Here is a 25,513-nt window from a genome sequence, read left to right on the forward strand (position 1 = left end):
ACAGAAGCTCCTATAACCGCTCGGAACACGTACAGTCCTTCAGCCGTCGATTAACTGTATAAAGAAAAAACTTCAGTAGCAGACCATAGAGGCCTTCCCGTCTCACGGTTTTCCAGTTCCGAATTTGAGAAGAACCCGTTCGTGGGGAACGTCTCTTATGATTTAGCTAAACTCTTTAAAACCAGGATTTTCCTCTTATGGACGCTACTGGTATTAAACTTCAGTATATTTAAAGAGGGTGTTTCAGGAATGATGGTCAATATTGAGGGATATGACAGGAATGATCATTTGAAACACCCCCAAAGTCAAGTAAACATGGGTTCTAAAACGCATACCTTATTCATTAGAAGAGTTGTGTTTCGAAGTAGCGAAGATGAATAAGTGCTCGCAGTTCTTAAGGTATGCACTTTAGAGCACATGTTTACTGGACATTTTTTTCTTGTTTTGGTCCATACTATCACTTCCCAAAGTACGGAAAGCAAAGATCTTGCAGTAGAAGAGATCTGTTTCACAGATCGAAGATCAAGAATTGCTCATAGCTCTTAAGGTATGCGTTTTACATGGCACATTTTTTTGACTTTTTTGTTTAGAATGATCGTTTGTGTTCAAAAATGGTTCAAATGGCTCTGAGCACTATGGGACTTAACTTCTGAGGTCATCAGTCCCCTACAACTTAGAACCACTTAAACCTAACTAACCTCAAGGACATCACACACATCCATGCCCAAGGCAGGATTCGAACCTGCGACCGTACCGGTCCCGCGGTTCCAGACTGTAGCGCCTAGAACCGCTCGGTCCTCCTGCCGGCCGTTTGTGTCATATCCCTGAATATTGACCATCAAATCTGAAACACCCTGTATAGACAATGAACGCCCGAAGAGAGATAGGTATGCAGGATCGGGCGTATATAAATAAGACTGTAGCGATTGTAAAAAGTTATATATAGGGAAACTGGCAGAAGGTTAAAGACCAGGTTCAGGAGGCACTTGTTAACTAAGGAAGGTCAGATTAAACTAAATTCCGCACTTTCTGAGCACCTAAAGTCCAGTGGGCACCAGTCCACCACAATAGAAAACTTGGGGATACTACTCCTTGCTCAGAAGGGGAAGAAGTTGAATCCACTAGAGGAGCTGGAAATTATTAAAAATCTCGATGCTGAAAAAGACAGGTTGCTGAACGATCAACTGATTAGCAGTAATCTAACATGTTATGATACAATGTTACGAGTGTTACGAATTTTGCTGCAATGATCATTTTATGTCGACATCATCACTCTCAGTTTTCTAGTTTTTTTGTGGCTGTGGAGGGAACCATATTTTAAAGGGGTTTTCTTAATGACTTTTTATCGTAGATGACTTTACCTCTTCATATTTTTTATAACTTACGTCTCTTTATTTTAAGGACTAAGTATTTTTGCGTCTAGTTTGCGGTTTTTAACATTGGCCCCTTCGTGGTATCCTGAAGTATTATTGATACAGAAAACGTACGTTACGAACGTACTCCAAAATTTAGCTCTTTTACTCTTTGTGTCGGAGTTTTACTGACATATTTTGATTCGTTGTTTTTCTTGTAATCATTCGGCACAATCTTTATGTGGGGTTCTTTCATTTTATATATGTGTCTTCATTGGTTTGTTTATATGCATTTTAATTACTAGTTTTATGCTCTTTTTTATCGTAAATATGCCTGAAGACGGTCATCTGAGCAGCCTGGGTGGTTTTTGCCATACTATACGCGGCACCTGTATCTCAGTTTTTCGTAGTAATGTTTGTGTGCGCGCTAATACAGACATTCTGTCGTGTGCGGCTCGTACCGCAATTTTGTAAGCGGAGCCCTGTTTGTACGGCAGCGGTGGATCCGGCTGATACGCTCAAGGTAACATACAACCGTGGAAAAAATTTCCACCACATATTTGTACTTTCTCGCTGTTATTCTGGCTGTTTCTCTCCGTTCACTAGGTGCAGTTCATGGTTTAGATGTTTCGTGACGGACGGGTTGTATATCTGGTTACCTTGGTGTCTATGTCACATTATATGCGGTTTTATGACTGAAGGGTCACGTATCCAGCTACTTTTACGTAAGTTATTATTACTGTTAGTTCACGTTGTCTGCGTAGCCGTGCAAGATAGGACCATGTCCTTTTCCTCCACTTGTATCTAACTGATTGATTTTCTTATTTTTGTCGACAGTCCCATGATGCCCCACACAATTTCGCGAAAGGGACTGTTTTTACTCTGAAAAATGTAGATCTATTATGCCACTGCATGTTGTAGCTCAATGAAAAATCTTCAGTTTTAAGAGGATATCGTCCTCGTGTCAAGTGTATTTATCTATTCCATACGCATTTCCTATGCATTTGCACATACTGTAGCGACAATCTTTTTCACAACTGCGGCTTCTTTGCTACTGGTTTGTTTTGTATAGGGTACATAATTTTGTGATAGGGTGCTGGCAGATATTTTTAAGTGGTAGGGTGCCAAATCATAAACAAACAAATTTCTTAACTTAGATTTTGTTAGCTTGATCTTCTGCAAAAATGACAAAATCACTCAACATAGCATTTCTTAAAAAGAGATGTCAAACTTTAATACGAGAACGACATTTTCTCAGACCAGTTGTGACACAATATTTTTGAAAATAATAAGCAATGGAAACCTCCGAATGACTAGTTGAATTCATTCAATAACAGTTACTTCAGCGCAGTTGACAAAATAAACTTTTGAAGTAATTAGATTCACAGATCTTGACATAAAAAACCCTCCGGAGCTTGGTTAAAGCAATAACAGTCAGAATAACAAATGATGCAGAAGTATAAGAGAGACAATGAAACACAATTAGAAGGAGCATTTACATCGTTAAACCACCAATTTAAAAAACTGCTGCAGGAAGACTTGAATAGAAAAAAGACGCGAGATGCCGATTATACTTGATTGGATAACCCAAGGCTTAATATGTCAGGTACGCTCTAATGATATTTTAAAGGTTACAGTAGATAGTAAATAAAAGGTAGTTGTGTAGAAGTGCTGCTAAAACTATGTTCTGCTGTGGCACTTGTGGCGTCACCTAGAAGCTTTTCTAATGTATGACATGATTTATTCAACTGATATGAAGGTAATGCAAATAAGAAAGTAATATGTGTGATTTTATAAGTCATTTTGTCGAGTCTGATAATATTTTGTGACAAATATTGTAAATACTTTCCATAAAAAAATACTGTATTTCAATACGTTCCATGAAAGCATGGAACTTCAGGTGTAATATATATACACAAGAGCCATGTTGCTCGGTCCTGTTTGTTCTCTGTATTTCGCTTACTCTCTCTCTCTCTCTCTCTCTCCTGTGGATAGATATTGTATAACTAGCTATCTGTATGTACCTTAAGGTTAGAATATATTGTTAACTGAAGGTATCTTATGTTTCCTTTCAAAAATACCTCTCCTTCCAACTGAAATATATTTAAAGATAATAATAATATTACTCTCAACTGCCTATCTGGCTTCGACTGTTTCTACGGCGATGAGTGTGCCATTACGTGTACTAAGAAATATTTTAGTGTTTGCGAGCTTCACTCGCAAAGAAAAATAATTCCAAGCGTTTTTATGAATTTTACAGTCAGTTTTCACTGTTAAAGTTAGTTAATATTTTTGATTACGAGATTTAACACCGCAAGGCTTAGATGAAGCTTCACCTCTGGTTTAAAATATTTTCAGTTAATTCAAAGGATTAAAAGTTAACTCAGTTCTTAAAGAGATAACGTTAATGAATGTCCTTGAAATTATCTTAGTAATACGCAGGTGTTTGTACTATTCTCTCTTTCTGTGTAAAATTGTATTAGTTTGTTGGGAAAAGAAATCATTTCATGCTCTGTATTATCGCTGGGTTAGTGGCAGGTTATGTGCTTTGTCATTCATTGAAAGAGAGCTTAACATTTCCATTAATAATAAATAACTTTTTGCCTGCGTATCGTTACGTATATTTAACAGCATTTACTCTTGCTCAAGTTCCCAAAAACAATATGGAAAATTTGAACTGCTGCCTTACATTAGCATCGCTGTAGGTTGCGACTGACGCCTGCAACCGTATTTCAGACCGAAATTACCAATCTGCAGTGACTTCTACGGAATAACTAAATTAATTCAACACCACAACAATTACGCAGAAGGGAGGTAACGGTACACACTCCCTAATTCAACAGTCAGCGACCGATCGACTGCAAATACCGGTAACTGTCTTACCCACACTAACATAATCTCATAAGTAAAATATTAACCACGCCAAGCAGGAAAGGTAGATGTTCAGTGCTAATCTTCGTGTGAGTTCCGAAGCGATGACAGCAACAAATTTAACACAAAGATCTCACCGAATATTTTCTTCCGCGATCGCCCTGGAATAGTGGATTCATAGCCTCAGATGTCGAGGGGCCAAACTTCATTCACTCAGGCTGACATCCCTCACAAAGTGCTTCGCCATGTTGATACCTGGGCTACAAAAACCGCATCAGCAGTAGAAAGGCGGTAAGAAGAAATTTCTCACTCAGTCACAACACAGAGTAATGTGACAACGTACCATGCCTCGCCCAAACAGGTGATAGTGTCACAATTCACGCCAGTGCAAGCACTCACCCCTGGATCGCGACTCATCCGCGCACCGGGCATGTGAGTTGTCATTTTGTTTTCCACCAAGAATGATCAATACGTAGCCACTCGTAGCAACTCTAAGTTTCAATTCTTTACTAATTTTTATTATAGGATTTTTTGCAACTGATAAGCGATTTTTTTAACAAATTATGGATTTTTCAAAGCCTCTTTTTATTTACACATCAAAAAATGTTTTGCATCACCTCGGTTCCGAGAGTTCCCGAACCTGTACAGAAAATTGGAATAGAGATCGACATAAACATCATTTCCGCCCATCTTATTGCTCATGAAAACCACACATTGCCTGTTGTACCACCATACAGCGAGACTTTCAGAGGTGATGGTGCAGACTGCTGCACACACCGGTACCTCTAGTACCTAGTAGCACGTCCTCTTGCATTGATGGATGCCTGTATTCGTCGTGGCATACTATCCACAAGTTCATCAAGACACTTTTAGTCCAGATTGTTCCACTCCTCAAGGTGATTCGGCGTACATCCCTCAGAGTGGTTGGTCGGTCACGTCGTCCATAAACAGCCCTTTTCAATGTGTCCTAGGCATGTTCGATAGGGTTTATGTCTGGAGAACATGGTGGCCACTCTAGTCGAGCGATGTCGTTATCATGAAGGAAGTCATTCGCAAGACGTGCACGATGGAGGCGCGAACTGTCGTCCATGAAGACGAATGCCTCACCAATATGCTGCCGATTTGGTTGTAGTATCGGTCAGAGAATGGCATTCATGTATCGTACAGCGGTTACGGTGTCTTCCATGGCCACCAGCGGCGTACGTCAGCCCCACATAATGCCACCCCAAAACAGCAGGGAATCTCCACCTTGCTGCACTCGCTGGACAGTGTGTCTAAGGCGTTCACCCTGACCGGGTTACCTCCAAACACGTCTCCGATGATTGTCTGGTTGAAGGCATATGCGACACTCATCGGTGAAGAGAACGTGATGCCAATCCTGAACGGTGCATTCGGCAGGTTGTTGGGCCCATCTGCACCGCGCTGCATGGTGTCGTGGTTGCAAAGATAGACCTCGCCATGGACGTCGGGAGTGAAATTGCGCATCATGCAGCCTATTGCACACAATTTGAGTGTTCCCACGACGTCCTGCGGCTGCACGAAAAGCATTATTCAACATGGTGGCGTTGCTGTCAGGGTTCCTCCGAGGCATCCACCGCAGTAGTAGCCCTTGGGCGGACTGAGCGCGGCATGTCATCGACAGTTTCTGTCTCTCTGTATCTCCTCCATGTCCGAACAACATCGCCTCGTTTGACTCCGAGATACCTGGACACTTCTCTTGTTGAGGGCCCTTCCTGGCACAAAGTAACAGTGCGGATGCGATCGAACCGCGGTATTGACTGTCTAGGCAAGGCTGAACTACAGATAACACGAGCCGTACACCTACTTCCTGGTGGAATGACTGGAAGGGATCGGCTATCTGACCCCCTCAGTCTAATAGGCGCTGCTCATGCATAGTTGTTTACATCTTTGGGCGGGTTTAGTGACATCTCTGAACAGTGAAAGGGACTGTGTCTGACTACAATATCCACAGTGAACGTCTGTCGTTAGGAGCTCTGGGAACCGGGGTGATGCAAAACTTTTTTTGAAGTTTATATTTAGTTGACCTATGACTCAAAACTATTATTGCATTTGTTCCTCTTTCCGCAATCAATGCGCTAGATGCACCACACACAATTAGTGGGATGTCGTCTACATATACTACACAGTCCCTAATTTCTTCAGTAAGGGCTCTAACCCTGCACCCCAGTATACGGATTCACAGCCTGAATCCTGAGGACAACCTTTAATAACTGCCTTTGTTATGCTTTCCTTTTGTGCGTGTAAGCGTTGCTTACCGGTTTCTGCAATGAACCTTTAGGCTGAAATACACAGCCATAGGACTCTCGAATTCTCGAGGCCACGAGAACAGGGTGTGCCACCACAAATTTTCAAATGCAGCTGCACGGCATGCGCGTCATCTGACTCCTCTCTCTCTCAGCTCGCATCTCGTGGTCGTGCGGTAGCGTTCTCGCTTCCCACGCCCGGGTTCCCGGGTCCGATTCCCGGCGGGGTCAGGGATTTTCTCTGCCTCGTGATGGCTGTGTGTTGTGTGCTGTCCTTAGGTTAGTTAGGTTTAAGTAGTTCTAAGTTCTAGGGGACTTATGACCACAGCAGTTGAGTCCCATAGTGCTCAGAGCCATTTGAACCATTTTTTTTTTTTGACTCCTCTCCAAAGCTAATTACTTAATTTGTGGCATCATCGCTCGATCAACCCTTTCTGAATGCGTATTCATTGTTTGTGGATACCTTAACTTAGTTTCATGGCTGTTCAAATGGCTCTGAGCACTATGCGACTTAACTTCTGAGGTCATGAGTCGCCTAGAACTTAGAACTAATTAAACCTAACTAACCTAAGGACATCACACACATCCGTGCCCGAGGCAGGATTCGAACCTGCGACCGTAGCGGTCGCTCGGCTCCAGACTGTAGCGCCCAGAACCGCACGGCCACTCCGGCCGGCCTTAGTTTCATGTCTGTTGCACAAAAGGTGCTCCTGTACTTTTGCCAAATTGTTGATAAGGCAGACCGGCTGATACGACTTGGGTTGATAGGGTCTGTATCATCGTCTTTTTAGTGATGATACCTACGGCTCTGCATCTTTTTTTCCACTGCGCTATGCCTTACCCATTAAATTTTTGCCCCTCAGTTGAATAAATTCCATTTTTTCCAATATTCAGCTCTATTCCGTTCGGCCACTTTCAGAGTAAGCTGACAGGCTGATGATATAGCGTCCTTTGAAACCGGCCGACAGTGCCACGGCACATGCCGCCAGAGATACACAATTGCCAGAGACGTTGGTTGGCGGCTAAGAAGTATGGGTGAACTGAAACAGTGGCTGCGTTGTCGATCCATGCTGCCTTATCTGTGTGTCTTTACTAACTCCACTGTTGCGACGTCTTTGAAGTTTATTAAAGACAGCGCCGGATTCCACGTCTTGTCCAAGCTGTTAACTAAATTCTTCTCCAAAAGAATTTCAGCCTGGTCTTTCACCATCGAATACCAAAAGATGAGGTCGGCGCTAGAGTTTTGACATTTTCATACGCTACCAACGGTGAGAGTGGGCTACCCATGGCGACTCCCTCCGTTTGTTCGTAGTATTCTCCATTAAAAAGAAAATACGTGGAAGTCAAGACATGCCTAAAAAGTTCAGTGGTCTTCTCGTCAAACTTCTGACTAATCAGTTCTAGTGACTCTCGCAGGGGTACCCTCGTGAACAAGGAAACGACGTCAAAACTCACCATGATATCTGACTCACCCAACGTGAAACTATCAAGGCGTTTAACAAAGTCCACGGAATTACGGATGTGATGGGGGCATTTACCAACATAAGGACTTAATATTCCCGTCAGGTATTTGGCCAACAAATATGTAGGTGCCCTGATGTGGCTGACAATGGGGCGTAATGGTACCCCCTCTTTGTGAACCTTCGGGAGTCCATATAGTCTAGGCGGTACCGGACCTTTGGGTAACAATTTCTTAGCGGAGAACTTCGAGGAGGAAGCCCTGTCGTCATCCGAATGGAAACCTACTTGCTTTTTCCGTTACGTGGACGACACGTTCGTCATCTGGCCACATGGTATGGATAAACTCCTAGACTTCCTTACACATCTAAACTCCATACACCCCAACATCAAATTCACTATGGAGACTGAAACGGAGGGTAAACTACCTTTCCTTGACGTCTTGGTCAAGAGAAGGCCTGACGGCACCCTAGGCCATGGGGTGTATCGGAAGACAACGCACACTGATCTGTATTTGCACGCAGACAGCTGCCATCACCCTTCACAGAGGAAAGGGGTGCTTAAAACTCTAGTACATAGGGCGCGCACTATCTCTGACGCAGAGAGTCTACCCCAGGAACTGGAACATCTAAGAACTGTATTTCGAAAAAATGGGTACTCAGAGTGGCAGATTCAACGTGCTCTCCGCCCACCCACTACAGCACAACCTGTGGAGATCGATGAAATCACGAGGGAGGAGGTAGGCACTGCGTTTATCCCATATACAGGCGCACTCTCGGGGAAAATCGCCTGCATTTTGAAGAAACACCGGGTCGGAACTGTGTTTTGTCCTCCGAATAAAACTCGTGCACTGGTGGGGAGCGCCAAAGATGACCTCGGTTTGAGGAAGGCCGGCGTGTACCAGATTCCGTGTCAATGTGGCAAGTCATATATTGGTCAGACGATGCGTACCGTCGAGGATCGGTGCCGTGAACACCAGAGGCACACTCGACTGATGTATCCGAGCAAGTCGGCGGTCGCTGAACATTGTTTGTCGGAAAATCACGCTATGGAGTATGAACGCACGAGGATTCTGGTACAGACGTCGAGATACTGGGACAGCGTTGTTAGAGAGACCATCGAAATTCGCACCAATGACGACCTCATAAACCGTGACTGTGGCTATAATCTTAGCAAGGCTTGGGAACCAGCGATTGGGTTAATCAAGAGTAAATCGAGCAAATGTATAGTTGTGACGACCACGGCGGACAGAGCCATCACACTGACGTCATCTCAGACGCCGTCGCAATCTGTTCCACCGCGCGACCGTGGCGCGGGGCGCGGACGGCGGAGTGAGCGCGCCGCGGGCGGAGGGTATTTAAATCGGCCGCCGCCGCGACCGATCCCAGTTCCCCCTGAGCAGCCATAGTGTACGGGTCTCCGTGCCGGCACGTTCACAGGAGCTCAGTCCGTCAGTTCACCTGATGATGGCGACATGTATGATCGCCGAAATATTGTGCCCGTTGGACACTGTAGACCGGCAGTACACCCGTGGATATTTTGATTATGAATGTTATTGATAATTTGGTTAAGTGGAAGTTGATAATATTCCAGGAACTTTATTCCTTTTCCGCTCAATGGTGCATACTTGTTTCAGATGTTTAGAAATGGCAGAAAATTGGGTCGTTAGTTGTAGCTAGATTTGTTGACGGGTTCTGTAACAACGAAAATTGGAGCTGCTTGTGTGTGTTTATGTATAGTAGATAGTAGACATTTTCATACGACACAGAGTGAACAGTGTCAATGCAATGCGCTGCTGCTGCCGAATTATTGAACTGTAAGAGACAGGTGTAGCTGCGGTGTTTTGTGCGACTATACCTCTCGTCCGTCCGATGTATGACAGGCCATCCTCAGGAATCCTACAAAACCAAGCCTTTCCACCATCAAATAATCTTTTAACTGAAACTTCCCGGCAGATTAAAACTGTGTTCCCGACCGAGACTCGAACTCGGGACCTTTGCCTTTCGCGGGCAAGTGCTCTACCATCTGAGCTACCGAAGCACAACTCACGACCGGTCCTCACAGCTTTACTTCTGCCAGTATCTCGTCTCCTGCCTTCCAAACTTTACAGAAGCTCTCCTGCGAACCTTGCAGAACTAGCACTCCTGAAAGAAAGGATATTGCGGAGACATGGCTTAGCCACAGCCTGGGGGATGTTTCCAGAATGAGATTTGCACTCTGCAGCGGAGAGTACGCTGATATGAAACTTCCTGGCAGATTAAAACTGTGTGCCCGACCGAGACTCGAACTCGGGACCTTTGCCTTTCGCGGGCAAGTGCTCTACCATCTGAGCTACCGAAGCACAACTCACGACCGGTCCTCACAGCTTTACTTCTGCCAGTATCTCGTCTCCTGCCTTCCAAACTTTACAGAAGCTCTCCTGCGAACCTTGCAGAGCTAGCACTCCTGAAAGAAAGGATATTGCGGAGACATGGCTTAGCCACAGCCTGTGGGATGTTTCCAGAATGAGATTTTCACTCTGCAGCGGAGTGTACGCTGATATGAAACTTCGTGGCAGATTAAAACTGTGTGCCCGACCGAGACTCGAACTCGGGACCTTTGCCTTTCGCGGGCAAGTGCTCTACCATCTGAGCTACCGAAGCACAACTCACGACCGGTCCTCACAGCTTTACTTCTGCCAGTATCTCGTCTCCTGCCTTCCAAACTTTACAGAAGCTCTCCTGCGAACCTTGCAGAGCTAGCACTCCTGAAAGAAAGGATATTGCGGAGACATGGCTTAGCCACAGCCTGTGGGATGTTTCGAGAATGAGATTTTCACTCTGCAGCGGAGTGTACGCTGATATGAAACTTCGTGGCAGATTAAAACTGTGTGCCCGACCGAGACTCGAACTCGGGACCTTTGCCTTTCGCGGGCAAGTGCTCTACCATCTGAGCTACCGAAGCACAACTCACGACCGGTCCTCACAGCTTTACTTCTGCCAGTATCTCGTCTCCTGCCTTCCAAACTTTACAGAAGCTCTCCTGCGAACCTTGCAGAGCTAGCACTCCTGAAAGAAAGGATATTGCGGAGACATGGCTTAGCCACAGCCTGTGGGATGTTTCGAGAATGAGATTTTCACTCTGCAGCGGAGTGTACGCTGATATGAAACTTCGTGGCAGATTAAAACTGTGTGCCCGACCGAGACTCGAACTCGGGACCTTTGCCTTTCGCGGGCAAGTGCTCTACCATCTGAGCTACCGAAGCACAACTCACGACCGGTCCTCACAGCTTTACTTCTGCCAGTATCTCGTCTCCTACCTTCCAAACTTTACAGAAGCTATCCTGCGATACTTGCAGAACTAGCACTCCTGAAAGAAAGGATATTGCGGAGACATGGCTTAGCCACAGCCTGGGGGATGTTTCCAGAATGAGATTTTCACTCTGCAGCGGAGTGTACGCTGATATGAAACTTCGTGGCAGATTAAAACTGTGTGCCCGACCGAGACTCGAACTCGGGACCTTTGCCTTTCGCCCGCGAAAGGCAAAGGTCCCGAGTTCGAGTCTCGGTCGGGCACACAGTTTTAATCTGCCAGGAAGTTTCATATCAGCGTACACTCCGCTGCAGAGTGAAAATCTCATTCTGGAATCTTTTAACTGAACACAGACGTGATGCTGCCCTCGATGGAAACCGAAAAATCACTTTAATTTGTGCTTGCTTGGGATCAGTCATATTTTTGACGTCACTTGGCATTTGTGGCAGGAAAGAGATGGATTTAAATCTTTCTGTGGTTTCTTCCTCGTTCCTTATGTCCACCTTAGGTTATATCGCTTTGAGTATCTGCTGTAGAGAATAATCACATGCTTTAAAAATTCCTTTATACTCGTACGTAGAAGTTTTCGCTGCAGATTGCTCTTGTCAGAAATGATATGTGCTGTGTCAAGCGAAGCAATGAGAACACTCATCGTCTAGGAAACATAGTGGCAGTTATGTTCATGTAAACGTAGATCGGTGTGAGTCGGGTTCGTCGAAACTGTTTTCGGCTCTCCAAATTACGATTGTGCCAAGCACTTATCCTTGTTATTAAGAACTCTTGCGGACAGATGTGCCTATCACATACGCAAACCTGGGGACTTCCTTATTAGGGGGTCGTATTTTAGAACACATTTACCCCGGCATTAAGGACAATGTTAATGTTTACATTCCAAACAAGGAACATATTCAGTATACCACACGTTGCACTGCAATACAACTATACAAAATGAGTAAGCATTGGAATTTGTTATGGAATACACAGTTGAAAGGTTTTATGACCCGGGGATAGGATGATCTGAAGTCGACCGAAACTGACCAAAAAATAAAACAAATAATACAGCTCTGCATTGTATAATGCAGTTCTTAGTAAAGAAATGCATTTAATTGTTTGCATTCCCTCTGCATTGGGTGGGTTGGTGATATCTGTACAGCCGTTTTTCAAAGTTTGATGTAAATTAACAGATAGGCAAAATAAAAAGGCATTGTATGGGTGGTACTGTGAGTCATGGTGGTGATGATGGTGAGAGCTCCTGACAGAATTCGTAGGTAAGGAATTTAGATGTGGGTGCGAGTCAGGAAAAAATAATGTATGTGGTGTGTACGAGTAAAAAATAGACGTGGTGGGTATGATTCACAGTTTATCAGGAATCAACGAGTTGCAGCATTAATTTGGAATTGGATACTGAAGGGAAGATCGCAAATTGCTAGATGGGTAAACATCGTTACAGCTCCACATTCTAAGAAAGACAGGGGATTACAAATTTTCTCTGAGAAAGAATGTGTGTTGTTTGAAGATTTAGGAGAAGAGGCTGCTAAGACATTTTTCAAGAACGGGAGATGCACTGGCATGTTGTTGTACTTGTTACGATGCTGAAGTGTCTCTTTCCTCCACATAACGATGAGCAGTTGCCAGACACAACGGCACTCAGCTATATATCTTTTTTGCATTTACATGATGATTCATAATAAAGAATAAACTGGAGCAATGGATTAAAATGTGAAGAATGCTGTAGTTCAACTGGTGACGCCATTTGATGTGAAGTGGAGTTATGTAACAGAGATAATTGGCGTGAAAATAGATGAATGTGTAATAGTTGCATACAATATACTTGCTCTTGTGTGTGAGTGACTAGTACAGGAAAGTGATACGTGGATGCCGTGGTGGCTGTTTTAAGAGGTGGTAGGTGAGAGTGTCAATAATTGAGCTTTCCTTTATGGAGAATACAGGAAACGAATAAACTATCATTGGTAGGAAGGATAGATTCCTGTATGAATTTGCTGATAAGGAAGCGGCTAGCTAGTGGCAGTATGTGGAGTGCGAGGGCGTGAATAGAAAATAGGCCTGTGTTCCGACGCAGCAGGGGCCAAGATTTTGCTACTCAAGAACACGATTTCCAGTCCAGAAGTGTTCTGTGATTTCGAGAGGAAATATGGGATAGGTGTAGGAGCACTTTGTGTACCACACTTATTATCAAAACATTTAAGAGAAAGTTTTCTGTTTTGAATAAATGTTAAAGGGGTGGCGTTGTGACGGCACTGGAAGACAATGAACGTGCGTATCGGTGGAAGAATTTAGTTGAATTCTAGTACTTCTAGAGCTCGGAAGCGTTCGCTCAGGATGCTACTTATGAACTGTTCTACGTTTACATCCACATCTATACTACGCATGCCATCTTGAGGTGTGTAGCAGAGGGTACTTTCTCCACCACTGTTAATTCCCTCCTTTCCTGTTCCAGTCGCCAATACTTCCGAGGACTGTTTCAAGAAGTAAGAAAAGATAAAGGAAGGTATATCCTACCATCCTCACTAAATGAAGTCTGCCCGAAAAATTGTTATTGGAGAATTCGAGGTCTTGGTGCTTTCTGTAAAAACCATAGAACAATGGAGGTAAAGCACAGAATTCGCCTTCGTGTTTTAACGGGAAAAGCAGACGACGTACAGTTATGAGGCAGTGCATCAGTTGCTAATGAGGGAATTAGTACAGGTTTTGCAGACACCGAAATACGCAAAGACGAATTCATGAAATTCATTGCCAGTGACATTGGTATTGAAGTGATGGAACAAAACAAAGTGAAAACTCAGTATAGAAGGAGTTGTAGCACCGAACACATTATGGGATAGGAGGAAGAATTCGCTGATACCAATCCACGAAATATACGAAAGAAATTCTGATACAGAGGTTGTTTCACCTGACTGTACACTACATGTCAGACTATTTTGCATTTATGTGTCAAGACACTGATAAAACCATGGGATCACAAACGGATTTGCGCTCAACACGTGGGACATGTTCTTATTTCTGGATATCTATTGTTTCTCGGGGGGCTCTTTTAAATCAGAAACAGAAGGGAGTGAACATAGCGAAAAAGCTCGAAATTATATTTTCTGGGCTTCACGGATATACCGTTGCTACACGACAGGTCATTACAATTGCTACACCACGAACATGACGTCGTACAGACGCGAAATTTAACCGACAGGCATGAAAGGTTGGCGCCGGTGCCGAAACCTACAATGTGCTAACATGAGGAAAGTTTCCAACCGATTTCTCATACACAGTTGACCGACGTTGCCTGGTGAAACGTTGTTATGATGCCTCGTGCAAGGAGGAGAAATGCGTACCATCACGTTTCCGACTTTAATATGGGTCGGATTGTAGCCTATCGCGATTGCGGTTTATCGTATCGCGACATTGCTGCTCGCGTTGGTTGAGATCCAATTACTGTTAGCAGAATATGGAATCGGTGGGTTCAGGAGGGTAGTACGGGACGCCGTTCTGCATGCCAACGGCCTCGTATCACTAGCAGTCGAGATGACAGGCATCTTATCCGCATGGCTGCAACGGATCGTGCAGCCACGTCTCGACCCCTGAGTCAACAGATAGGGACGTTTGCAAGACAACAACCATCTCAACGAACTGTTCGACGGCGTTTGCAGCAGCATGGACTATAGCTCGGAGACCATGGCTGCGGTTACCCTTGACGCTGCATCAGACAGGAGCGCCTGCGATGGTGTACTCAACGACGAACCTGGGTGCACGAATGGCAAAGCGTCATTTTTTCGGAAGAATCCAGGTTGTGTTTACAGCATCATGATGGTCGCATCTGTGTTTGGCGACATCGCGATGAACGCACATTGGTAGCGTGTATTCGTCATAGCCATACAGGCGTATCACCCGGCGTGATGGTATGGGGTGCCATTTGTTACACGTGTCGGTCACCTATTGTTCGCATTGACGGCACTTTGAACAGTGGACGTTACATTTCAGATGTGTTATGACCTGTGGCTCTACCCTTCATTCGATCCCTGCGAAACCCTACATTTCAGCAGGATAATGCACGACCCTTCCCCCATGAACCATGGACCTTGCCGTTGGATGGGGGGGGGCTTGCGTGCCTCAGCGATACAGATGGCCGTACCGTAGGTGCAACCGCAACGGAGCGGTATCTGTTGAGAGGCCAGACAAACGTGTGATTCCTGAAGAGGGGCTGCAGCCTTTTCAGAAGTTGCAGGGGCAACAGTCTGGATGATTGACTGATCTGGCCTTGTAACACTAACCAAAACGGCCTTGCTGTGCTGGTACTGCGAACGGCTGAAAGCAAGGGGAAACTACGGGCGTAATTTTTCCCGAGGGCATGCAGCTTTACTGTATGGTTAAATGATGATGGCGTCCTCTTGGGTAAAATATTCCGGAGGTAAAATAGTCCCACATTCGGATCTCCGGGCGGGGACTGCTCAGGAGGACGTCGTTATCAGGAAAAAGAAAACTGGCGTTCTACGGATCGGAGCGTGGATTGTCAGATCCCTTAATCGGGCAGGTAGGTTAGAAAATTTAAAAAGGGAAATCGATAGGTTAAAGTTGGATATAGCAGGAATTAGTGAAGGTCGGTGGCAGGAGGAACAAGACTTCTGGTCAGGTGAATACAGGGTTATAAACACAAAATCAAATAGGGGTAACGCAGGAGTAGGTTTAATAATGAATAAAACAATAGGAATGCGGGTAAGCTACTACAAACAGCACAGCGAACGCATTGTTGTGGCCAAGATAGACACGAAGCCCACGCCTGCGACAGTAGTACAAGTCTATAGGCCAACTAGCTCTGCAGATGACGAAGAAATTGAAGAAATGTATGATGAAATAGAAGAAATTATTCAGATAGTGAAGGGAGACGAAAATTTAATAGTCATGGGTGACTGGAATTCGGAAGTGGGAAAAGGGAGAGAAGGAAATGTATTAGGTGAATATGGATTGGGCGTAAGAAATGAAAGAGGAAGCCGCCTGGTGGAATTTTGCACAGAGCACAACTTAATTGTAGCTAACACTTGGTTCAAGAATCATAAAAGAAGGTTGTATACATGGAAGAAGCCTGGAGATACTAAAAGGTATCAGATAGATTATATAATGGTAAGACAGAGATTTTGGAACCAGGTTTTAAATTGTAAGACATTTCCAGGGGCAGATGTGGACTCTGACCACAATCTATTGGTTATGAACTGTAGATTAAAACTGAAGAAACTGCAAAAAGGTGTAAATTTAAGGACATGGGACCTGGAAAACTGACTAAACCAGAGTTTGTACAGAATTTCAGGGAGAGCATAAGGGAACAATTGACAGGAATGGGGGAAAGAAATACAGTAGAAGAAGAATGGGTAGCTTTGAGGGATGAAGTAGTGAAGGCTGCAGAGGATCAAGTATGTAAAAAGATGAGTGCTAGTAGAAATCCTTGGGTGACAGAAGAAATATTGAATTTAATTGACGAAAGGAGAAAATATAAAAATGCAGTAAATGAAGCAGGCAAAAAGGAATACAAACGTCTCAAAAATGAGATCGATAGGAAGTGCAAAATGGCTAAGCAGGCATGGCTAGAGGACAAATGTAAGGACGTAGAGGCTTATGTCACTATGGGTAAGATAGATACCGCCTACAGGAAAATTAGAGAGACCTTTGGAGAAAAGAGAACAACTTGCATGAATATCAAGAGCTCAGATGGGAACCCAGTTATAAGCACAGAAGGGAAATCAGAAAAGTGGAAGGAGTATATAGAGGGTCTATACAAGGGCGATGTACTTGAGGGCAATGTTATAGAAATGGAAGAGGATGTAGATGAAGATGAAATGGGAGACATGATACTGCGTGAGGAGTTTGATAGAGCACTGAAAGACCTGAGTCGAAACAAGGCCCCGGGAGTAGACAACATTCCATTGGAACTACTGACGGCCTTGGGAGAGCCAGTCCTGACAAAACTCTACCATCTGATGAGCAAGATGTATGAGACAGGCGAAATACCCTCAGACTTCAAGAAGAATATAACAATTCCAATCCCAAAGAAAGCAGGCGTTGACAGATGTGAAAATTACCGAACTATCAGTATAATAAGTCACGGCTGCAAAATACTAACGCGAATTCTTTACAGACGAATGGAAAAACTGGTAGAAGCCGACCTTGGGGAAGATCAGTTTGGATTCCGTAGAAATATGGGAACACGTGAGGCAATACTGACCTTACGGCTTATTTTAGAATCTAGATTAAGAAAAGGCAAACCTACATTTCTAGCATTTGTAGACTTAGAGAAAGCTTTTGACAATGTTGACTGGAATACTCTCTTTCAAATTCTGGAGGTGGCAGGGGTAAAATACAGTTAGCGAAAGGCTATTTACAATTTGTACAGAAACCAGATGGTAGTTATAAGAGTCGAGGGGCATGAAAGGGAACCAGCGGTTGGGAAGGGAGTGAGACAGGGTTGTAGCCTCTCCCCGATGTTATTCAATCTCTATATTGAGATAGCAGTAAAGGAAACAAAAGAAAAATTCGGAGTAGGTATTAAAATCCATGGAGAAGAAATAAAAACTTTGAGGTTCGCCGATGACATTGTAATTCTGTCAGAGGCAGCAAAGGACTTGGAAGAGCAGTGGAATGGACAGTGTCTTGAAAGGAGGATAGAAGATGAACATCAACAAAAGCAAAACGAGGATAATGGAATGTAGTCGAATTAAGTCGGGTGATGCTGAGGGAATTAGGTTAGAAAATGAGACACTTAAAGTAGTAAAGGAGTTTTGCTATTTGGGGAGCAAAATAACTGATGATGGTCGAATCAGAGAGGATATAAAATGTAGACTGGCAATGGCAAGGAAAGCGTTTCTGAAGAAGAGAAATTTGTTAATTTCGAGTATAGATTTGAGTGTCTGGAAGTCGTTTCTGAAAGTATATGTATGGAGTGTAGCCATGTATGGAAATGAAACATGGGCGATAACTAGTTTGGACAAGAAGAGAATAGAAGCTTTCGAAATGTGGTGCTATAGAAGAATGCTGAAGATTAGATGTGTAGATCACATAACTAATGAGGTGGTACTGAACAGGATTGGGGAGAAGAGGAGTTTGTGGCACAACTTCACTAGAAGAAGGGATCGGTTGGTAGGACATGTTCTGAGGCATCACGGGATCACCAATTTAATATTGGAGGGCAGCGTGGAGGGTAAAAATCGTAGAGGGAGACCAAGAGATGAATACACTAAGCAGATTCAGAGGGATGTAGGCTGCAGTACGTACTGGGAGATGAAGAAGCTTGCACAGGATAGAGTAGCGTGGAGAGCTGCATCAAACGAGTCTCAGGACTGAAGACCACAACAAAAACAACATATCTTTATGAGGTAGCAAGATAGTGGCTGCCGCTGAGCTGACTGTTCACAAAATACGCACCAAGAAGTTTTACCAGAAGACGCAAGAAGTCACGGAAATTTGCAAGACAACAACTGATGTCTTGGCCATTGTCTTCGATTTTATGCAGTATCTGCGTCTGACATTTATGGCAGTTCAGGAAACTTTCTATCTACGTAAATTTTAGTTTTATGTTCTTAACATTCGTGATGTAGTTAACGAGACATCAGTTATCTACACATACACGAAATGGGAAGCTAAGAGAGGTATTAATAAGGTATCGTTAACTTCATTAACATGATTACTGCGAAAGTGAATGAACTGCGTATATTTAACGATGCATGTGCTGTACAGAATAGCAACCACGCATTAACAATGCTATGTTTGACACTCACCATGAATGACAGTTTCTAGGTAATCAACCACTACTAGACGACTCGAGGACTTCGTTTCTTGCCCTGTGACAGAAACTTCTTAGTCATGAAGAGAGTCTTTCGAAGACTCGATCGGATTTGTTTTCACGAAGAGTATGAGGAAATCATCTAAAGTGCAAGGAAACACAGACTCCCTTTCGTAATTAAGAGCCTTCGAAGCAACCAACTGCTGAACTTCAAGAATTGGTGGCCTCTCTACTTCAAAGGGAATCCAAGGACATTGGGAGGGGTGGTTGCTCCTTCAACATTAGTACATACAGCCATTTGCAGTACAGTAATAAAATAAAAGGTTAGGTTACGGAAAGAAAGGAAGAATGAGTTGATTGTCCTCTGCATTACTGTAAAATATCTGGGAATATGCATACGGAACGATTTGAAGTGGAATGATCTTATAAAATTAATTGTTGGTAAGGCGGATGCCAGGTTGAGATTCATTGGGAGAGTCCTTAGAAAATTTAGTCCATCAAAAAATGAGGTGGCTTTCAAAACACTCGTTCGGCCTATACTTGAGTATTGCTCATCAGTGTGGGATCCGTGCCAGGTCAGGTTGACAGAGGAGATAGAGAAGATCCAAAGAAGAGCGGCGCGTTTCGTCACAGGGTTATCTGGTAAGCGTGATAGCGTTACGGAGATGTTTAGCAAACTCAAGTGGCAGACTGTAAGAGAGGCGCTCTGCATCGCGGTGTAGCTTGCTGTCCATGTTTCGAAGGTTGCGTTACTGGATGAGGTCTCGACTATATTGTTTCGCTCTACTTATACCTCCCGAGGAGATCATGAAAGTAAAATTAGACAGATTCGAGCGCGCACGGAGGCTTTCCGGCAGTCGTTCTTCCCGCGAACCATTTGCGAGTGGAACAGGAAAGGAGGTAATAACAGTGGCACGTAAAGTGCCCTCCACCACACACCGTTGGGTGGCTTGCGGAGTATAAATGTAGATGTAGATGTACAGGACGTGTAACTGAGCATATTTGTTCTGTGCATGCCGTACACGTGAGGTGCCTAGTTGTTTCCACTGCACTGTGTGGAATACGAAGGTTCTGTTATAGTTCACTAACCTGCTGTCTTCAAGTTGATGTCCCCAGCGCAGAAAACAGCACGCAGGTCGTAGGTTCTGTATCTTGACGCTGAAAATGACTTTTAGCGAGGTTCTGTTCTGAAATAATGTATCACTTCTTTGGGATGCCACTTCCGTATTTTAATATAGCCACACGAGAAGACTACATGATCTTAATACAACACCTTCTGATACAGCAAAGTACATGATCAAACACAATGCTTACGAAAATGTATCTTTACACTATTTTTGGCACGTGTCTGTGCCTCATGACTACCGGAGTAAATCTTTTAATACTGAATACTGGCAAACACATCCTGCCACAGACAACATGACTGTGCATCTCGACTGCCTAATCCAGAGTTGCGACCAGGTACTTAAATAAAAATTGGAAACACATCCTACGACAGAAAACATGTCTGTTCTTCTCGACTGCCTAATCCAGAGTGGCGAACAGGCCGAAGTACTTCGCGCACCATACCAGAAAAGGCGTGACCCGAACGCTTCCGAAGTGCTTCATCTGCACCACTGTCAGTCTTTTGTTTTTGATTTAAATTGTTTTGAATAATTCTAAAATGACTGCTTGATAGTCAGCTGTTGAGAGATATTTATATTAAAAAGTGAAATCATTCCAATGAGTAGTTTAACTAATAATAATAACTAAACTTTAACGTTTTGGCGTCCTTGCTCCGAACACAGCAGCCAATCACAGAGTAGTAGCATTATGCAGGCGGTCTTTCTCACGGGAATGGTACCGAATCTAACATCTGTCACAGGTACCTCACACCACATTTCGTCATCTATATACTTCTTGCATCTCCACTGCTCTGGGAACAGCTTCTTGGAGACTAATATGATGGCTGACTAAGGCAGAAATATTACACTTTCCCTCCCTTCTGAGAATTCCAAAAATTGTGATGTTCTCGAAGACAACACACAATTTAGGATATATATAAATAAATTGAACCAAATTTTGATCGAACAGTAAACTAATAGGTAATCTCTCAAGAGACAAGCTATCACACTATCCCTACTTTGATATCAACACGTAAACATGGAGATAGCTTTTACATATTTTCCCTATCATTATAAGTAAACTCTTCCAAAATTTGTGAGTAAGAAATATCATGACTGCAATAAATTCAAAACAGTAACAACCTACACCAAAAACATTATCAGCTCGAAGTTACATTTACTGATCACACAATAATTTGAACAAGAAGTCAACATTTTACAAATAGCATATTATTATGTGATTACACAAAACATATAAGAAATAAGAGAAGTTTCAAAATAAATTACATAAAACAGGAAAGAAATCACATAAAACACTTTCAGATTCACCAAAGAAAGTAATGAAGTTACCTAAACACATAGTACCTCAAAAAATAAACACCTATTATCGGCTCATTGCCGTCCTTTTAGAGACACAAAGAAAATTACACTGTTAGGTAAATTACATAAAAATTTAAATATATATATTATTATCGGCTCATTGCCGTCTTTTAAAGGACACTTCACTAACACTTCGTCAAACTGACGTCCACTTTAGAAATACAAAGAATGAAAAGAAAGAACTGCAATTCACTATTTGACGTAAACTTTGAAATAGCACTTCACTCTCACCATTGCAGGAACAAACACATGGGACCCACAACAGCAAACTGAGATTCCGTTGTCCATCCTGTGGTCTTACATTGCGTAGTTCAGTCTCAATTGGTGCTGGGTTTGTCAAGTGACTGTCCATTCTCAGTCTCCAACTCCAGCATTCAGGATCGGTACAATTCATGTAACAATGCAAAACGCCTTACATTAGATTTCTAACAGAACTTAAATAAACCCTGTAATAAACTTTTGATTATACCATACAATGAATATGTACCTAAACAGACTCAAAAAGTAAACATTATTCTTTGTTTACATGCAGTGCCACTGTTTGTAAACAGCGACTGCTAACATATGGCTAGGGCATTGACCGTAGCAACGTAAGGTCAGTGTCCATTCACAACATGTGACATACTCGCTGGTTCATTCATGCAGACGACAGCTGGTGTCCTGCGCTTTAAATCTAGCAGACGGCGCTGCGCCGTGTAACTGTTTCGTTATGCAGACTTATTTGACTGCTACACCTCTCATATTCTTTATTGTTATATCTACATTTTGTTAATACAGTCTCATTTAAGTTGTTACTTCAAAAGTTTCTTAATCATTAATAGGCACACAGTTAAATTTTCAGTGTCTGTACAAGAGAAGTTAATCAATGTAAACAAAGGCAGTGACAATAACCTACTGCACGTCCTTGAGCAGTTAGATGGGCAACAAGCAAGTGCAGGAGGGCTGGAGAAGGAACAGGTGGCGAGCAGACTGCCGTAATGATCGTGAGTGAAGCCGGAGCAGAGGTACAGACAGAGGCAATGAGCATCGCAATCGAGAGGAAAATAGGCCACCTCGTTACAGTCGTACCCTCAGGGGACAATAGCGTTCTTTGCATTGCTAGGTAGATGACGACTACCAGGTACCCGAGTTAACTAACAGTATTACTTCATTTCCTTTCATTCTGTTCGTTCTTCCTCTTCTTTCATTCTGAGCTGTATTCTTTCTTATTTAACGTTCTTCTCTATCCACAGCTATGACAAAAGTTTTACACGGACTGTGACAACAAACCCAATTATTGACAGCATAGTAACCCAGCGGGATAAACATCGGCATTGCACGGGTGAAAAACAGGAACTGGCGGAATATATGTGAACAGGAAGTTTTATAACACAAAAGCATAGGATCACAGATGCACAAGCAAGAGAACATGGTATTACGTAAGACACAACACTAACACGAAAATCTCAAGGGACACAGACAACACATTTACGATTTAAAGATAAGGCCACGTTATATAAGGTATGGAGAGTAGTTCACTCGTTTATAATATGGAGTATGAACAGTTCAGTCAGCCCCTACGAAATGAAGTCACACAATGCTTAACATTCTAATATTGTCACTATAATGTTATGAAATGATTACATATGTGTACACATGAATACACTTCCACTGACTGTGTAAGTAGTAACAAGACTTATGAGAAGAGAAAGATATGGTAACTCTTACTGTTGAGTGACGCAACGTTTCTGGTAGCCGAAATTATCTTTAAGAGATTTATTCTGAAATGTTCTCTCAATATCTGTGATTCGTAAGGTCTGATTCTCTTAACAGGTCAGTTAAGTGTTGGTTCGTTTCCTAGTAGTGTTGGAAAAAACTCTTTGTAGCTATTGCAACCATTACCAGCAAAACTCCTTCCCTCAAAAATTTCACCCCTGACGATGTTTTGTGTGCTACTAGACCAATATTGATTTAAGAATGCTTGTTCAAATTCCTTGTATGTAGTACATGTGATACTGACCCCTGTTCCCCGTGATATTACATCTCCTTGAGATCTGCTTTTATTTTTTGTTGTTCTGTTAGGTGTTCAGGAAGTGTACCCTCGAACTGTTTAATAAAATCAATTGGATGTATGTTACCTCTACTAGAGAGAGGATGGTAAACAATAGTGGGATTTGCTACATCACTAACATGCACACACTTTTTATCATTGCTTTTATCTGGAAGTCGATGCACTACTTCCCTAATTTCTTTCAGTTCACTTTGAATCGCATCTGTGGTACCTTTACAATGAGCACCTATTTGTGAAACCTTACAACTAAGTGCTTGCTGCTCTTCTTTGATGTTTTCTAACTCACTTAACTGCTGGTAATGTTTATCACTACATTCTGTAGCAGCCTTGACTTGCTCCTTTTTTACTTGTCTAACATTAGTATTTATTGTTGGTATTACACAATCCTGAGCCTCCATATCATCATTTAGCTTTTTAACTTTACTATAAAACTTCTGATTTATTTCAAGCTTACATAATTCTAATTTCTTACCACATTCTTTTGTTTCCCTGCCTATTTTACTGGAACAAGCTTCAGTTTTAGCTTCAAGTTTTCATACCTTTTGTTCCAAAGCCTTGAAATTGCTATTGATTTGAGTTACTCCTGAATATGCGTTCTCTATTGTCTTTCCTAATTCCTCTTTAGTTTCTTTTTGCCCATTATCTATTTTCCTCTCCAGTCCTTCTTTGGTGCCTTTTAACTCTGATTGCACACTAACTATTTTCTTTTCAGTTTCTTTTTGCCCTGCTATAATCGATTGCAACATTAACATTATGCACTGATTTTGATCTATAACACTCAGCTGGCAAGGTGTCAGCAGAATCAGTTCTGTGACTTAATCTACCTGACTCCACTGTCGGCTCATTTGTAATGTCGACATCAGATTCTGTGTCTCTGATGTCGTGATCCAAATTTACCACGTCACTTTGGTCAGGAGCGATAACATCTACGTTCTCAGTGCAATCATTTAACATAGAATCAACATTTGCAGAAACATTATTAATCTCATTATTATCTGAACTTTGCAACTGATCTGATAAATCATCTACAATGTTCTTTATTTGCAAGTCTTGTGGCTGATCTGAAGGATCATTGCCATCAATATTTACTTGATATCTTTCCCTACTTCTTAGAAGATATCTCTTTTCCCTTTCGTCAGACATTTTTATACTTTATAAAATTTACGAGTTTTAGCCAAATATGTTTAAATGAATCAATTTTAGACTACACTTTAAGATTTTACAACTATTGAATTGTCCGTTACATAGATTAAATCGTTGTGCCACAGAAACACTTACTCTTAGATGCTATTCTGTGTGCTGCCGTCGAGAAGTTCCTTCTCTGCTCCCGCTGCTGAAGCTGGCGTGACGTACTGCTTTCCGAACTGCTGAAACACCAAGTTCAGCAACGCTGCTACGGCTGTATCTCGGCGCTGCTGCTGGCTGCCAAGACTTGTATCTGCCGCGGTGAACTGCGCCCGCTCATACTGCTACTGCTGCCTCCCCGCATTACGTTGCGTCGCCTCGTAGTACGACGGGAACTTCTCGATGAAATAAGAACGTAATCCCATGGACCGCGAACACGTATTTGGTTTTTTGACTATAGAACATCAGCACATCCAGTTTCACTCTCAACAAACGTTATGATCTCGTGAATAAAAAAGAAATATCTGTGGCATCAGTAATCAAAGTTCAAGTAAAGTTCAAAAGACAGATAAAATACAGTTCAAACACAGTTCTGTCGTGCTTTAGTAGGAAATTAGTCACTTTCGATGTTACGAATTTTTACTAAAATTTTTCACAGTTCACAGTTCTCGCTAATAATCAAGCCTCATACCTCCAAAGCACTCAAACAGTGAAGAGTTCCCCACCAGGGACGCAATGTTCTGCAATAAAGGAAGAATGATTTGATTGTTGGTGTTAATAACGATCATCCTCCTTTACCTCCTCTGCATTACTGCAGATGACGTGTCGCTGAGCACATTTGT

The sequence above is a fragment of the Schistocerca nitens genome, chromosome 7 (genome assembly GCF_023898315.1).
Source record: "Schistocerca nitens isolate TAMUIC-IGC-003100 chromosome 7, iqSchNite1.1, whole genome shotgun sequence".
NCBI lineage: Eukaryota > Metazoa > Arthropoda > Insecta > Orthoptera > Acrididae > Schistocerca > Schistocerca nitens.